The following is a 17536-nucleotide window of genomic DNA, read 5'->3' on the forward strand; positions in this document are numbered from 1 at the left end:
TCACAGAGTCTCTGCTCATTCCCGAGGTTACTGAGCTCAGCTCTTTCCCTCTGCACCCCCTTCACCCAGTGATTTCATGCACGCTGTTTGCAATCAAGACGGTTCCACCACACTCGGCAGTCTATCCCCAATCTTCTAACTTAGGTGACTCTGAAAAGTACTGCCTATGTTAAAGTTTGTTATCTGTGCTGTAAAGTTTGAGAGATTTTGCAAACACCTTGTGCCATGTATCATACGAGGCTCTTTCACCTCACGTAAAGGGCTTGAAAGTGCAAGTCGCTCAGTCATGTCCAACTTTTTGCAACCTCTTTTCGAATTCTCTAGACCAGAGTACTGGAGTGTGTAGCCCCCAGGGGATCTTCCCAACCCAGGGATCAAACCCAGGTCTCCCACACTGCAGGCAGATTCTTTACCAGCTGAGCCACCAGGGAAGCCCAAGAATACTGGAGTGGGTAGTGCCAGACATCCTGGAATGTGAAGTCAAGCGGACCTTAGAAAGCATCACTACAAATAAAGCTAGTGGAGATGATGGAATTCCAGTTGAGCTATTTCAAATCCTGAGAGATGATACTGTGAAAGTGCTGCACTCAATATGCCAGCAAATTTGGAAAACTCAGCAGTGGCCACAGGACTGGAAAGGTCAGTTTTCAGTCCAATCCCAAAGAAAGGCAATGCCAAAGAATCCTCAAACTACTGCACAACTGCATTCATCTCACATGCTACTAAAGTAATGCTCAAAATTCTCCAAGCCAGGCTTCAGCAATACGTGAACCGCAAACTTCCTGATGTTCAAGCTGGTTTTAGAAAAGGCAGAGGAACCAGAGATCAAATTGCCAACATCCACTGGATTGTGGAAAAAGCAAGAGAGTTCCAGAAAAACATCTATTTCTGCTTTATTGACTATGCCAAAGCCTTTGACTGTGTGGATCACAAGAAACTGTGGAAAATTCTGAGAGAGATGGGAATACCAGACCAACTGACCTGCCTCTTGAGAAACCTCTATGCAGGTCAGGAAGCAACAATTAGAACTGGACATGGAACAACAGACTGGTTCCAAATAGGAAAAGGAGGACGTCAAGGCTGCATATTGTCACCCTGCTTGTTTAACTTATATGCAGTGTACATCATGAGAAACGCTGGGCTGGAAGAAGCACAAGCTGGAATCAAGATTGCTGGGAGAAATATCAATAACATCAGATATGCAGATGACACCACCCTTATGGCAGAAAGTGAAGAGGAACTAAAAAGCCTCTTGATGAAAGTGAAAGTAGAGAGTGAAAAAGTTGGCTTAAAGCTCAACATTCAGAAAACGAACATCATGGCATCCGGTCCCATCACTTCATGGGAAATAGATGGGGAAACAGTGGAAACAGTGTCAGACTTTATTTTGGGGGGACTCCAAAGTCAGTGCAGATGGTGACTGCAGCCATGAAATTAAAAGACGCTTACTCTTTTGAAGTTATGACCAACCTAGATAGCATATTGAAAAGCAGAGATATTACCTTGCCAACAAAGGTCCATCTAATCAAGGCTATGGTTTTCCCAGTGGTCATGTATGGATGTGAGAGTTGGACTGTGAAGAAGGCAGAGCACTGAAGAATTGATGCTTTTGAACTGTGGTGTTGGAGAAGACTCTTGAGAGTCCCTTGGACTGCAAGGAGATCCAACCAGTCCATTCTGAAGGAGACCAGCCCTGGGATTTCTTTGGAAGGAATGATGCTAAAGCTTAAACTCCAGTACTTTGGCCACTTCATGAGAAGAGTTGACTCATTGGAAAAGACTTGGAAGCTGGGAGGGATTAGGGGATTGCAGGGGTTGCCTGCATTGCTGCTGGATTCTTCACCAACTGAGCCATCAGGGAAGCCCCGTAAAAGGCTTGGACATCACCTAACCAATCAGTCTGCATCCCCCAGCCCAACCTGTAGAGCACAAATGCTTGACCACCTCAACCATCCCTTCTCCAGAATGCCACACAAATGGAATCACACAGAGAATGGATCCTGTGAAGACTGGCTACTACACTCAGCAATATGCATTTAAGATTTCTCCACTTCTTTGGCGATCTGCTCACTTACTCTGTTTTCATGTTACTGAATCATATTCCAACCAGTCCATCCTAAAGGAAATCAGTCCTGAATATTCACTGGAAGGACTGATGCTGAAGCTGAAACTCCAATACTCTGCCCACTTGATGGGAAGAACTGACTCATTTGGAAAGACATTGATGCTGGGAAAGATTGAAGGCGGGAGGAGAAGGGGATGACAGAGGATGAGATGTTTGGTTGGCATCACTGACTCAATGGACATGAGTTTGAGTAAGCTCCGGGAGTTGGTGATGGACAGGGAGGCCTGGAGTGCCGCAGTCAATGGGGTCTCAAAGAGTCGGACATGACTGAGCGACTGAACTGAACTGAACTGAATTACATTCCATGCTCGAAGTTTCCACCACAGTTTCCTCACTGTCCATCTACGAAATGAGATGTTGATCATATCCAGCTGTGGGTGAATTGAAAGTAAAGCTGATACACACCTTTGTGTGCAAGTCTTTGTGTGTGTGGACAGAGTTTTCAGGTCAGTGGGGCACAGGAGCTTGACTGCTGGACTGTACTGGTGGCCAACGTTTAGCTTTCTCAGAAACTGCCCAAGTATGTTTCAAAGTGTGTTTTGCATCTCCTCCCCGTCAATGAATGAAATTTCCTGTTTCTCCACATAGTCTCCAGCAACTAGTGGTGGTTTTTTTTTTTTTTGGTGGGGGGGCAGAATTTATTCTGTTTTAACTATTCTAATGGTGTGGAAATAACTCATAATTTTAATTTTTAATTCCCCTTTTAAAAAATACATTTAATATCCTTTTATTAAATGCTTATCTGGCAGCTATATATTATTTTGATAAGCCCATTTAGTTTTTTTTTCTTTTCTTTCTGATTTTTACCTGAGTTGTTTGTGCTGTTGTTGACTTTTAAGAGTTCTTCGTATATTTGGACACAATTCCTTCATATGTGTTTTGTAAATACTTCCTTCTGGTCTCGGTCATATATGTTCGATTCTTCTAATAGTGCAGTTCCTTATTTTAAGGAACTCTTATTTTCTTTCTTTGATGGGTCATTCTTTTTCGGGCATATGTAGAAATTGATTGCCAAGCCAGAGGTTATCTAGATTTTTATCCCATGTGATTTTCTAGCACGGTTACAGTTTTGCATTTTCCATTTAGGTCCATGGCTACATTTTGAGGTGGTTTTGGAAGGCAACACTTTTGTCAAAGGCTGAGAGACCAAGTTCCCCTTTATTTTATATGCTTAGTCCCCCATTGGTATCTGACTCTTTCTGACCCCATGGACTGTAGAGGAGCCCGCCAGGCTCCTCTATCCATAGAATTCTCCAGACAAGAATACTGGCATGGGTTGCCATGCCCTCCTCCAGGGGATCTTCCCAACCCAGGGATCGAACCCAGGTCTTCCACATTGGAGGCGGATTTTTTACCATGTGAGCCACAGAGGATGAAATGATTAGATGGCATCACCGCCACAGTGGAAATGAGTTTGAGTCAGCTCCTGGAGTTGGTGATGGACAGGGAAGCCTGCAGTCCATGGGGTCACAAAGAGTGGGACACGACTGAGTGACTGAACTGAACTGAACAGACACACAACTTTATAAGTAGACTAAAAAAAACATGGCAATGTAGACTTTAGAAGGGTAAATTATTTCTCCTATTTCCCCAGCCATAAAAAAAAGAACAAAATAATCCCATTTGCAGCAACATGGATGGACCCAGAGATTGTCATACTGAGTGAAATCAGTCAAAGACAAACATCAGATGATATCACATGGATGTGGAATCTTAAAAAGGGGTACAAAAGAACTCATTAACTAAACAGAAATAGAGTCACAGACACAGGAAGCAAACTTGGGGTTACCAGGGATAAAGAGCAGAGGGATAAACTGGGACAGTGGGGTTGAGAGTGAAAGTGAAAGTCACTCAGTCCTGTCTGACCCTCTGTGATCCCATGGACCATAGCCTGCCAGGCTCCTCTGTCCCTTGGATTCTCCAGGCAAGAATACTGGAGTGGGCTGCCATGCCCTCCTCCAGGGGATCTTCCTGACCCAGATCCTGTTCCCATTTAGGTTATTATAGAATATTGAGCAGAGTTCCTTATGCTGTACAGTAAGTCCTGTCTACTAGCTTTTTCATTATAAGTCTCCCATGATATCTCAAGGTCGCATCTGGAAACGTCAGAGTTCTAAAATGGTTGATGATTTCATAGCAGCATCCTGAAACTGCCGCTCCAGCACTCACTTGCATCAATAAAATCATCCCATCACCCTCTCCACGGCCACTCCACCACAGTGATCCCAGTCGCTGTCATGAGGGCAGACCAGACCCTGTGTGCCTTCAGCCACTCCCTCCTCATCTGGCCTTCCTGGCTCCGTTGCCAGGAGGACAAAGAGAATGGAACAGGTCTATAAGCACAGCACATCTGGATAAACTTCAAAGGTTCCATTTGGTCCAGATTCGTGCATTATGTGAAATGGAACGCTAGGTTGTGTTTTGCATGCTCCAACCTAGAGGTTCCTTCAGTTGCTTCTCTACTTTCATTTTCCGTTCCTCGGAGTCCGATGAGTTCTGAGCAGGCCTCAGGGAACAGCCGTGTGTCCTAGCATGGGTTCAACATCTCCAGGCTTTGCGAAAGTCTCGACAGAACTCATATATATACATAACAGGTCAAGTCTGAGTTCTTCCGGTTTCATTCAAGTTGGAACAATGTCTCTTCCATGGCCTTTCTGTTCAACAAGGGGCTTCCTTCTTGCTCAAGAGTCACAGATGATGCTGGAACCAGTAGTAGCAGATGCTTTTAGTTTGGGGCAAAAGATAAGTGAGTGGTCATAGATTCTGGGCCGTTTGTTGGCATGAACAGAGGTGGAGTGTAGAAAGATAAGAAACAGGGGATAAGGGTAGTGTTTGCATTTTGGGGCTCAAAGCAATCTCTTTCACAAGATGAAGTTCAAGAGACAACTTCTCTTTACCAACCAATCTTTCATTTTCTAAGACTGGTTTTGCCAGAGAAACAGCAGGAACGAAGTGCTGGGTGGCGAATCCCGATGATGAGTGAAGTCACATCACGTGAGCTCTATTCCAGGACAGGTCTGAAACCGGAACAGCAATGCCTGGAAAACAGGTGTTATCTAACACTTGATATTGAGCTCCCCTGGAGGAGAGCATGGCAACCCACTCCAGTATCCTTGCCTGGAGAATCCCATGGGCAGAAAAGTTGGTGGGCTATAGTCCTTAGGGTGAGAAAGAGTTGGACACGACTGAAGCAACTTAGCACATAGCACAACACTTTATAACGGGTGATATTAAACATTAATATAATTAAATTTGGGGCTTCCCTGGTGGCTCAGATGGTAAAGGATCTGCCTGCAAAGCAGGAGACCCGAGTTCAATGCCTGGGTCAGGAAGATCCCCTGGAGAAGGGAAAGGCAACCAACTGTAGTATGCTTGCCTAGAGAATCCCATGGACAGAGGAGCCTGGCGGGCTACAGTCCATGGAGGTCGCAAAGAGTCTGACAAGACTGTGCGAACTAACAGTTTCAGTTCTCATAATTAAATTTGCTGACAAAGCTCTGGGCCAAAAGCCTGTTTTGAAGATGACAGTAAACAGCTTTTTGAAAGATGCTACAACCCGCATAATACTTTGTGGGTTACACGTGATGTTACTGATCGGACGTGGATCCGAACACACGCTGGACACACAGCAGCTCAGTCCAATCCCTGCCATTCCTACTTCCTGAAATACGGGCTGTATCCTGATGTGAGGAAATGAGGTGCTGTGTGGATCTGGACCACGTGGGAGAAGCTGGGGGATATGGCGTAGTGGAGATGCTTCACAGACAGTTTCAGGACTGTGCTTTTGCGCCTCTGACACGGGGAACTACCCCTCAAAAACACAAGAGTCTAACATCTGCCACCAGATACTGTCTCATTTGCACCGTCCCATCCCATCTGACCAGACTGATAGAGATTCTATCCCGCTTTGATCTGCCCCATTCTCAAGCTGAAGTTCAGCGTGGTCGACAGAGAAACAATCAGAGCCTTTAATGAACGTGTGAACAACCAGACATTGTGAAGGCAGAAGAAAAGTTGTTTCCAATGATGTAAAAAAAAAAAAAAAACAAAGAGATTGTACGTTGTATCCATACACACACACATATATTAAAAAAAAACCACAGTGCACAGCTGGTAAAATTTTTTTAAAAAATTATTCCTCCAGTATGTCAGCTGGGAAATAACCGTCATAGGAAATGTCAGTATTTGCCTTGCCAGACCCTTCCTGTCTTCTCAGGAGAGATTTCTCTGCCAGGAAACCAACAGATGGGAAGCATGGCATGACAAGGTCTGACTTGATGGCCACGAGCTCACAAAATAGGATCCAGGGGTCTAAAGAGCAACGTAATTTATTTCCATATTATGGCACGAGCAGCCTTCATTTTCAGCAGGGTAACCTCTATTAGACTCTACGCTGAGACCTTCATGGGAAAACAATGCCAGCACCTATTAGCTACATTACCCTGTTGACATATTTTTTACTCATAGGACAAAAACTGTCTGCTTGGTGGTGAAAACAAAGTACCCGGATACATGAAGCTGAGCAGCATTCACCTGCTGAGAAGGATACTGTTATTGTTGAAAATCAGGTGTCGTGTGGCATCTGCGAGTCTTCCACCCTCAAAGACAGTAAAATTCAGTAGGAGCGACTTTCACCTAACAAGCAAATAAAGCAGGCACTTAAAATTTAGTGACCTTGTAATCCAGCCTTTGGTTCTGTGTTTAATGCTTCCTGCCAGCTCCTTTTAATGTGTGTAACCTTTCACTGTCTTAAACAAATGAGATTTTTCTCTAATGTAATTTTTATGACGAGTAAGTGGTATGAATGTAATTTGCCACAGTAAGAATGGAAAACATAGGTTACATTATAGAACCGACATCAACAGAACGTTCTACCCCATGGGGAGGCAGACAGCAACTTGGTAAAGAGCTAACAACAATTAAGACACAGGAGCAAATGCAGCTATGAAGCCAAAGAGATGCAGGTATTCACAACCTTTCCTTGAAGTGGTCAGCGTGTGCATATTTCAGAGGAAACCAGGTCTGCTGAAAAACCACTGTTTCGAACATTACAGTTGTGTCTACAGAACTGTGAACGCTTTTCCAGTGGCTACGCTGTAAACCGTGCCAAAAAATGAGCCCAGCTTCAAAGGTACCTAAGAACTATGCCATGTGTTTGAAGTTGAAAAAACAATGCGTATATTCATGTCTACAAGGTCATCATTTAAGGGAAAAGGTTACTTTTTTCATCCTGTTGCCATCCAGGAACTTCAAAATGTTCAAATGCATAGCCAAAAAAAAAAAAAATCTGATTGCAACTTTATAGACATGAGTTAGGACTTTGATGCTACTTTTAGGCAAGTTCTGACGAATGAAGTATTTCTGTCAAAAACTGGTTTCAAACGAAGGAATGAAGACACCATTATGAGACATTCAGGCACTACTTATTTGGAAGTGAAAAATATAGTTCTTGCTCCCAATGAAACATTACCTGGCTACGTACGTGTCCCTTCCATCTTTCTCAGTGTAATAAACGGGAAAGATACAAAATAAAACAAGCACTGGGAAGCACCCTTCTCTAATATTCATAAAACAGAAGCAAAAGGTATAGGCAGATTAAATTTTGTAAATAATGTAAGAATAAGGTTTGTCAAATATAATTTTAAGGCGGGGTGTGGGGTGTGGTAAAACAGTTGATTGCAGGAAGAGAAGGGGGTGACAGAGGATGAGATGGTTGGATGGCATCACCGACTCGATAGACGTGAGTCTGAGCCAACTCTGGGAGGTACCAAAGGACAGGGAATCCTGGCGTGCTGCAGTCCACGAGGTCGCAAAGAGTCAGACGCGACTTAGAGACCAAACAAACAAGCAGAAAGCTGATTGCCCTTTGCTATCTGCATGCAGTCACGGATGTTTAAAATGTAAAGTAGGAACCTGATTCACTGACAGATGGTCTAGAAACCTGTGTCACCACGGCCTGGACCTGGAATCAGCTGCCCCTCTGATACAGAACATGGAAATGTTAAAAAAAAAAAAAAAAAAGTCATACTTCTTTTTAGTCGCACCCATCAAGCGTGTTCCATGAGGGAGAGGATGGGAAGAGTGTGAATATCTTGACGTCTGCCTCCTAGAGTTTATGACTCTATTTGACAGGCCATCCATCTTAACCTCAAAGGTCTCATTCATTTCAGAAGTGTCCAAATTTACATTCTCCCCTGGGATGGAAAGAACTAAAACTTCTGGATAAAATAAGACATGGCTTTAAGGCTTGTGTGTGGGGGGGGAAAATATGCTTTAGGCTCCACTGAGAGTTCAAACTATTTTTGAAATGTGTTCGGTTCAACCAACTCTGAGATACAGTGTGCCAAAATCAAAATTCCCTTCACTCCGAACTCCAGAGAATTTTCAGGAAATTTGAATCCTGTGGCTATTGTTCATTCCTTTGCTCAACACATCAAATGGTTCTTTTTATAAGCTACTTGATGCCCCCAAATTGTCCACATCAGATTTCTTACAGACAGACGGCCACACGTGCCAGGAATCTATCAAATTAGGCACCCAACATTTGGGGTTTGGTTTATATTTTCTACCTGCTTGGAAATTTTGATGTTGGCCCCCAATTTTTTTTCTTTACTCAGTCTGCTTCTCTTCAAAACCCATTCTATGTACCTAGATGTCTGTTCTTATTATCTGTAAGTTAAGTGAAAAAACACAAGCAAAAAACATAAGCGGAATACCAAAGTCAATCCAGAAATGCAAAATGCAGTAAAAATACAATGCAAGGAATAAAGAAAGAGACCTTCATCCGGTATCTTGTAGACTAAATGCTACAAGATGCTGAAGCGTCTCCGTGGATGTGTTATTTTCTTGATTTAAGGACCTAGATGGTGAACAATGTATCCATGACATACTTATATCTATATAACGAGGAACCGTCACTTAAAATCATGAAGTCCTAACACCACTGAACCCTTTGCTGCTGCTGCTGAATCGCTTCAGTCGTGTCCGACTCTGTGCGACCCCACAGACGGCAACCCACCAGGCTCCCCCGTCCCTGGGATTCTCCAGGCAAGAACACTGGAGTGGGTTGCCATTTCCTTCTCCAGTGCATGAAAGTGAAAAGTGAAAGTGAAGTCGCTCAGTCGTATCAGACTCTTAGCGACCCCATGGACTGCAGCCCACCAGGCTTCTCCATCCATGGGATTTTCCAGGCAAGAGTACTGGAGTGGGGTGCCATCGCCTTCTCCAGGATACATGTATACCAATGGCTGATTCATGGTGAGGTTTCACAGACAATAGCAAAATTCTGTAAAGCCATTATCTTTCAATACAAAAAGAAATAAATTACACAAAAAAAAAGTAACTATGTGGACATTTTCTTACCTCCTTCAAAGAGAAGCGATCAACTGTGAATGTTCTGATGTAATTATGTTGACACCCACACCTACCGGTACACCTTGTGTCGACTCTTCCAGTGAAATGATGTCACATATACCGGAATCCTGCATAAATGCAAGAGACAGCGTCTAGAATCCTGTTATTCTAGGTAACAGCAAACATTGAGAATGGTGGTCTTTTCTTAAGGAAGGGATCAAACCTCCAAAGCTGACAAGTAGAGAAGTTCTTTCGGTGAGGAAAACAAAGCAAGCATTAGACAGGGTGCCGCACTCAACGCAAGATGAGAAAAGAGCCTCCACCTGTAAACATCAGTCAGGATCCCACTCCCCTTCCCAGCATGCATTTGTTTCTTCTCCACCCCCGTAAAGAGAAACTGAACAGGCGTCTTGCAATGATCAATAATTAAGCCCATTTACTTCTAAAGATACCTTGGGACTCATCACCAAACTGCCTGATGCAAATTTAAAAATAAAAGAATACTCTTCTTGCTTCAGAACCAACTAACTGTGCACATCACGCTGGGAAGAAACTTGACGTTTTCAACAAAAGTTTTTTTTTTTTTTTTCCCTAGAGTCAGCATTTTGTCACTCCTTTCCCCCTTTTTTACCAGGCAGAGGATTTCAATTCCATCCACTCTTCCATGCCCTCTGCCTCTGGCTCACCACCCTTTTTTCTTATTTCTCACAGTGGACGTATGCTATTGTGTTAATTTCAGGTATACTACGCAGGGATCTGACGTTCGCATACAATGTGAAATGATCCACACAATAAGTCTAGTAACCATCTGTCCCCATGCAAAGTTTTCATCATATTTCTTACTGTATTCCTTACACTGTCAATTATGGCCCCATGGCTTATACGCTGTCTAATTGGAGCTCTGTCCCCGTAAATTCCCTCCACTTACGTCATCTACCTCTTCCTCCCTTCTGAAAGCTGCTCATTTGTTCTCTGTAGCTGTGACTGTTCCCATTTTGTTGTTTTGCTTTTTGGATTGCACACATGGAGACCCAACCAGTCCATCCTAAAGCATATCAGTCCTGGGTGTTCACTGGAGGGACTGATGTTGAAGCTGAAACTCCAATACTTTGGCCACCTGATGTGGAGAGCTGACTCACTGGAAAAGACCCTGATGCTGGGAAAGACTGAGGGCAAGAGGAGACGGGGATGACAGAGGATGAGATGGTTGGATGGCATCACCAACACAGTGGACATGGGTTTGGGTGGAATTCAGGAGTTGGTGATGGACAGGGAGGCCTGGTGTGCTGCAGTTCATGGGGTCTCCAAGAGTTGGACACGACTGAGCCACTGAACTGAACTGAACTATAGGTGAGATTAGGCAGTATTTGTCTTTCTCTGACGTTTCACTTAGCATCAGGCCCTTAGATCCATCCATGTTGCCACAAAAATCAAGATTTCATAATGTTGCAGTCTACAAAATTAACACACAGGAACCTGTTTTCCTCTACACAAAAAATGAACTATTAATATCAGAAAGAGAAATCTTCAGAGGGGCTCATTTATAAGTATATCAAAAGAATAAAATATACCTAGGAATAAATCTAACCAAGGAAGTAAAATAACTCGGAAAACTGTTAAGACACTGATAAAAGAAATTGAATATCACACAAATAAATGGAAAGATATACCATGATCATGAACTGAAAACATTAATATAGTTAAAATGAGGTTACTGTCCCAGGCAAGCTACAGATTTAATGCACTCCCTAACAAAATACCAATGGTACATTCCACAGAGCTAAGACAAATACTCTTTAAATTATATGGAAACACAAAGACTCCCTAAACAGCCAAAACAAACTCAAGAAAAAACAAAATTGGAGGTATAGGCCTCAACTTGAAACTATACTACAAAACTACAGTCATCAAAATAGTATGGTACTAGCAGAAAAACAGATACCTAGATCAATGGCACAGAACAGGGAGCCGAAAAATAAACTCACACTTATATGATCAAGTATTCTTGCCTGGAGAATCCCATGGACAGAGGATCCTGGTGGGTTACAGTCCATGGGATGGCAAAGAGTCAGACACAACAGAGCAACCAACACTTTCCCTTTCACTATACGATCAATTATCTACAACAGAGGAGGCAAGAATATACAACAGGGAAAAGACAGCCTTTTCAATAAATGGTGTTGGGAAAACTGGACAGAGAATCAAACTGGACTTCTCACCCCACATGCAAAAAAATCAGCTCAAGATGGATTAAAGGCTTACCCTGAAACCATAAAACTACTAGAAGAAAATAGGCAGTATGGAGTATGTTTTGGGGATACATCTCCTCAGGCAAGGGAAGCAAAAGCAAAAATAAATTAAACTACATCAAACTAAAACGTTTTTGCACAGTGAAGGAAACCATCAACAAAAGGATAAAAAGAAAGGCAGCCTACAGAACGAGAGAGGATATTTGCAAACGATGTATGCAATAAGGGTTTAACGTCCAAATATACAAGATCTCATACAATTTGATATTTAAAAAAACTATTTTTAAAAATGTGCAGAGGGACTTCCTAGGTGGCACAGTGGATAAGAATGTGCTTGCCAGTGCAGGGACACAGGTTTGATCCTTGATCCAGGAAGATCCCACACGCCACAATTACCAAGGCTGCCCACTGAAACTGCTGAGCCTGTGTCCCACAACCACAGCAGCCTGAATGCCTAAAGCCTGCGCTCTGCAAGAGGGGAAGCCACTGTAGTGAGAAGCCCCTGCAGCAATAGGAAGACCAGCTCCCCACTCGCCACAGCTAGAGAAAGCCCATGGAAAGCAATGAAGACCCAGCACGGCCAACGATAAATGCATTGATTAAAATGGACAGAGGACTTGAACGGAGATTTTCCCGAGTAAGACAAATGGATGGACAGCAGACATGCGGAAAGATGCTCAGCATCACTACTCATCAGGGAAGTGCAGATAAGGCCACGATGAGATATCACCACACAGCTGTGAGAAGGACTACCGTCAACAGCAACAAAGAAGCACTGGTGAGGATGTGGAGAAAAGGGGACCCTATGCATTCCAATACTTGGACCACCTGATGTGAAGAACTGACTCACTGGAGACCATGATGCTCGGAAAGATTGAAGGTGGGAGGAGAAGGGGACGACAGAGGGCGAGATGGTTGGATGGCATCACCGACTCCATGGACATGAGTTTGGGTGAACTCCGGGAGTTGGTGATGGACAGGGAGGCCTGGCGTGCTGCGATTCATGGGGTCGCAAAGAGTTGGACACGACTGAGCGACTGACTGAACTGAAAGTTTTAGAAGCCCTAGGAACCGCAGCCCCTACCCAACCTTGGACACAGATACGAGGAATTTGCAGTATTGGAAGATCACTAACGGCTTGGTGACTCAAATACGGCTCACAACTTCAGTGGCATAGAATCCCCAAAAAATTCTTTGAAAGAGCATCTTTTAGGAGGGAAATTACACGAGAAGAAACTTTGGAATCCGCTGCTGGGTTTTGTAGGAACTTCCTCTGTCTGACATCTGAGCTTGACTTGTATCACCTAGTGATGACCTAGTACCCATTTCACACAGTTGCCCGGAAGTGCTGTGCAAACCACATGGTGTTTTAACAAATCGCTAGTGACACTTTTACTTGGGAACTGATGGTTCTCATATAGCAAAGAGTGCTGGAGGCTACAAGTAAACCCCACTGAGGGGGAAAAAAAAAAAACAAACGTGTTTTCTCTGAAGCTCTTATTATCTGCTTGTTTGCGGTTTGCTCATTAGGTGGTTTTGTAAAATAAATCGTGAGCATTCCAGGAAATAATCCCAATACCATGGGACCTTCTTATAAGGAATAATATTCTATGTCCTGAGGCTTTAAAATATAATCCTTTAATTTTTTCCTTGTGTACTTTTCATAATTTCATGAGAGTTTTATTATTATCTTTTTTTTTTTTTTTTTTTGCCCCCCTGATGAATGCTCTCTATTCTGAGAAAAGTAACTAAGGGCAACTTTGGCCTCTCTGTGAAGTCATCGTGATGGCCTTTAATCCTCACTGCACCAGAAATAACAGAAATGACATATAATTGAACATGACTACTCTAGGGAGAAGCTCTATTTTAAGGAGAAACAAAGAGATTAACTCCTGATGTCCAGAGTACATTCCTGATTGTGTTTCTTAAATGTCTGGTATTCAGCCTCAGGCCAAAAAACCTTTTTTTTTTTCTTTGAGGTGGTAGCATTCAGGGGGACCCAAATAAAAGCAGCAACACCCTGTGTTGCAACCAGCAGTGCTGAAATATGACAACGTGGGGCTGAAGATGGCGGAAAAGCTGTCATCAGCCCAGTCAAGTTCCTCCGTGCCCCCCAAGATGTGAAGGATGATCACAAGTACCACTTGGGGCTCTCCAGCTAGCAGCTCAGGAAGTCAACTGAGGGCAGCTCTGTCATGGCTCATGTTGGCAAGCTGTGTGCTGGCTGAGACCCCCGGGGGCTCAGCTTGGGGAGCGGGTACACCCGGAGACGTCTCGTTCTTTTCTATACGGGTCTCCTTACAAGCCCTGGGCCTCTGCACGACATGGCAGGTGGCTTCCCAATCCAAAGTCCTGAGAGGTCATCCCAGTGAACCAGAAGAAAAAGTCAAATCGCTTAGTTGTGTCCGACTCTTTGGGACACCGTGGACTGTAACCTATCAGGCTCCTCTGACCATGAGATTTTCCAGGCAAGGTTACTGGAGTGGGTTGTCATTTCCTTCTCTAAGGGATCTTCCCAACCCAGGGATCTAACCCATGCTTCCTACACTGGTAGGCATTCTCTACCACCAAGACACCAGAAAAGGGCTTATACATATAGATGCTAAACACACACACACAGAGACAGACACACACATACACACATATATACATAAATATATACACATATGTACGTATACTTTGGCCACCTGAGGCGCAGAGATGACTCACTGGAAAAGACCCTGATGCTGGGAAAGACGGAAGGCAAAAGGTGAAGGAGGTGGCAGACGATGAGATGGTTGGATGGCATCATCAACTCAATAGACATGAGTGTGAGCAAACTCTCAAGAGAGTTGCTCAAACTCTCTTGAGATGGTGGAGGACAGGGAAGCCTGGCTTGCTGCAGTCCATGGGGTCACAAAGAGTCAGGTACGACTGAGCAACTGAACAACAACCAAAATATATGTACATACATATATATACCTAAATATATATATGCACCTCTGCCTATTATTATCTGCATGTATATCATATGTGTATGTATATATATATATATATATATATATATATACATATACCTTCTCAACCCAGGAATTGAACTGGGGCCTCTTGCATTGCAGGCAGTTTCTTCACTGTGTGAGCCACCAGGGAAGCTGTATATATATATAGGTGTATCAGTTCAGTTCAGTTCAGTTCATTCGCTCAGTCGTGTCCAACTCTTTGCGACCTCATGAATCGCAGCACGCCAGGCCTCCCTGTCCATCACCAATTCCTGGAGTTCACTCAGACTCACGTCCATCGAGTCAGTGATGCCATCAGCCATCTCATCCTCTGTTGTCCCCTTCTCCTCCTGCCCCCAATCCCTCCCAGCATCAGAGTCTTTTCCAATGAGTCAACTCTTCGCATGAGGTGGCCAAAGTACTGGAGTTTCAGCTTTAGCATCATTCCTTCCAAAGAAATCCCAGGGCTGGTCTCCTTCAGAATGGACTGGTTGGGTCTCCTTGCAGTCCAAGGGACTCTCAAGAGTCTTCTCCAACACCACAGTTCAAAAGCATCAATTCTTCAGTGGTCAGCCTTCTTCACAGTCCAACTCTCACATCCATACATGACCACAGGAAAAACCATAGCCTTGACTAGACAGACCTTAGTCAGCAAAGTAATGTCTCTGCTTTTGAATATGCTATCTAGGTTGGTCATAACTTTTCTTCCAAGGAGTAAGTGTCTTTTAATTTCATGGCTGCAATCACCATCTGCAGTGATTTTGGAGACCAAAAAATAAAGCCTGACACTGTTTCCACTGTTTCCCCATCTATTTGCCATGAAGTGATGTGACCAGATGCCATGATCTTCATTTTCTGAATGTTGAGCTTTAAGCCAACTTTTTCACTCTCCTCTTTCACTTTCATCAAGAGGCTCTGTAGTTCCTCTTCACTTTCTGCCATAAGGGTGGTGTCATCTGCATATCTGAGGTTATTGATATTTATCTCGGCAATCTTGATTCCAGCTTGTGTTTCTTCCAGTCCAGCGTTTCCCATGATGTACTCTGCATATAAGTTAAATAAGCAGGGTGACAATATACAGCCTTGACGTCCTCCTTTTCCTATTTGGAACCAGTCTGTTGTTCCATGTCCAGTTCTAACTGTTGCTTCCTGACCTGCATACAGATTTCTCAAGAGGCAGGTCAGGTGGTCTGGTATTCCCATCTCTTTCAGAATTTTCCATAGTTATATATATATATATATATATATATATATGTATATATACTGTGTGTGTATATATATATAATACACATGAATATAAGTAATATATAACATATATATAAATAGATGTATTATATGTGTATAAATAGTGTGTGTATAGATATATGTACAAACAGCTGCACATACACACACACTATATACATATACTATAATCTGTATTTGAAAAAAACTTCTAACAGCAAAAAATCTTTACCTTGAAAGCTAAGTACTTCACAAGCAGAAGACTCTGTGAAAACTGCGACAGGCATCTGTGCTGAGGAAAGTTATTCTGTGTCCCTAGGTACACAGTAAAGCGTGCTTTCTGGTTGTTAACGGGAAAGTCCGCGATGCCCGTTTCTTCCTTTTCCTTCACTGCCTGTACTAACCAGCTTTTATCTTTGCACTAAAGGCTCATCTCTCAATGGCCAGGAAAAATTTTATAGAATTTGGCCTCTCGACAAGAGAGTCGACGTGCATGCTCAGGATTTGCCTAAGGAAAAAAAAAAAAATCAGTAACTCCAACAAAAAAAAAGCAGAAACAAGATACACTTTTGCATTGTCTTTCCAGAAGAGGTGGGGAGAAGGCTGCCACACTCTTGTTGTCAGGAGCTGCAGGGCCCAGCGCCTCAGGTCACCAGCAGCCAACGTGCATGGACTTTGTGAGTCTATCCCACTTTCCACGAACCGTCACGAGCAAGTTTTCCTTCCACGGGACCTCAGGGCAGTTTAATTGCTCCCTCTCCCAGAAAGCACAGGGAGCAGAAAGATGACCGTCTCCAGTGGAGTGAATCTGACATCTGTACAGACCAACCCCACAGACGGGAAAGGCTCAGATCATAGTTGAGAGCTAAAATACAAACTACATAAGCAGCTGACACAACCTTAGGACAAATTGGAATACTCTACTAACAGTCATGAATAGAGTAATAGGGAATAACTGTTAAAAAAAAAAAACCCTCCCGTCTCTGCGCATGAATATACAATAATTTTCTGTGTTGCATCTGGATTCAACTTCCAGAGCATGACATCATTACACTATGTCGTCCCAATGTGCCAACAAGATACTGTCATATGTTTGCCACACAGAAAATATGTACATGGTGAAAGAACAGCTCACGGAACAGATCTGTAATTCTTATTAATGTTCCAACGGTAAGAAATACGTCAGCTGTCAGGGAAACGGGAGTCGCTGACTCTCTGCTGGGTCACTGGATACAACCATTCAACAACAAAGTATCTGCTTCATGCTGGAGACCAAGCCATATATAGGTAACTCCAAGACCACCTTCTTTTTCTTCTGGTGTGTGACCTCATCACTCTAGTATTTTTTTTTTCTTCTTCTTCCTCTCACGCACAAATGTCTGCCTTGTAAGGCTGTCAGGGAGCGTCATACACAGAAAGAAGTGACTCTGTTCAGAGAGCATAGTATCAGAGATTGAAGACCTGAGACCCAAGGTCTCCAGGAGTTAAGGTGGGCAGAGAGGTCAGTGATTCAGAAAGTGTCTGTGCTATCTTATTCCTCAAAGTCCTCTATAAATGCACCCTTTAGATGACTGGCTTGTCCAGCCTAAAGCCTGAAAGCCTAAATCCAG

This window comes from Oryx dammah, unplaced genomic scaffold (assembly GCF_014754425.2).
Source record: "Oryx dammah isolate SB20612 unplaced genomic scaffold, SCBI_Odam_1.1 HiC_scaffold_23, whole genome shotgun sequence".
In the NCBI taxonomy this organism is placed as follows: domain Eukaryota; kingdom Metazoa; phylum Chordata; class Mammalia; order Artiodactyla; family Bovidae; genus Oryx; species Oryx dammah.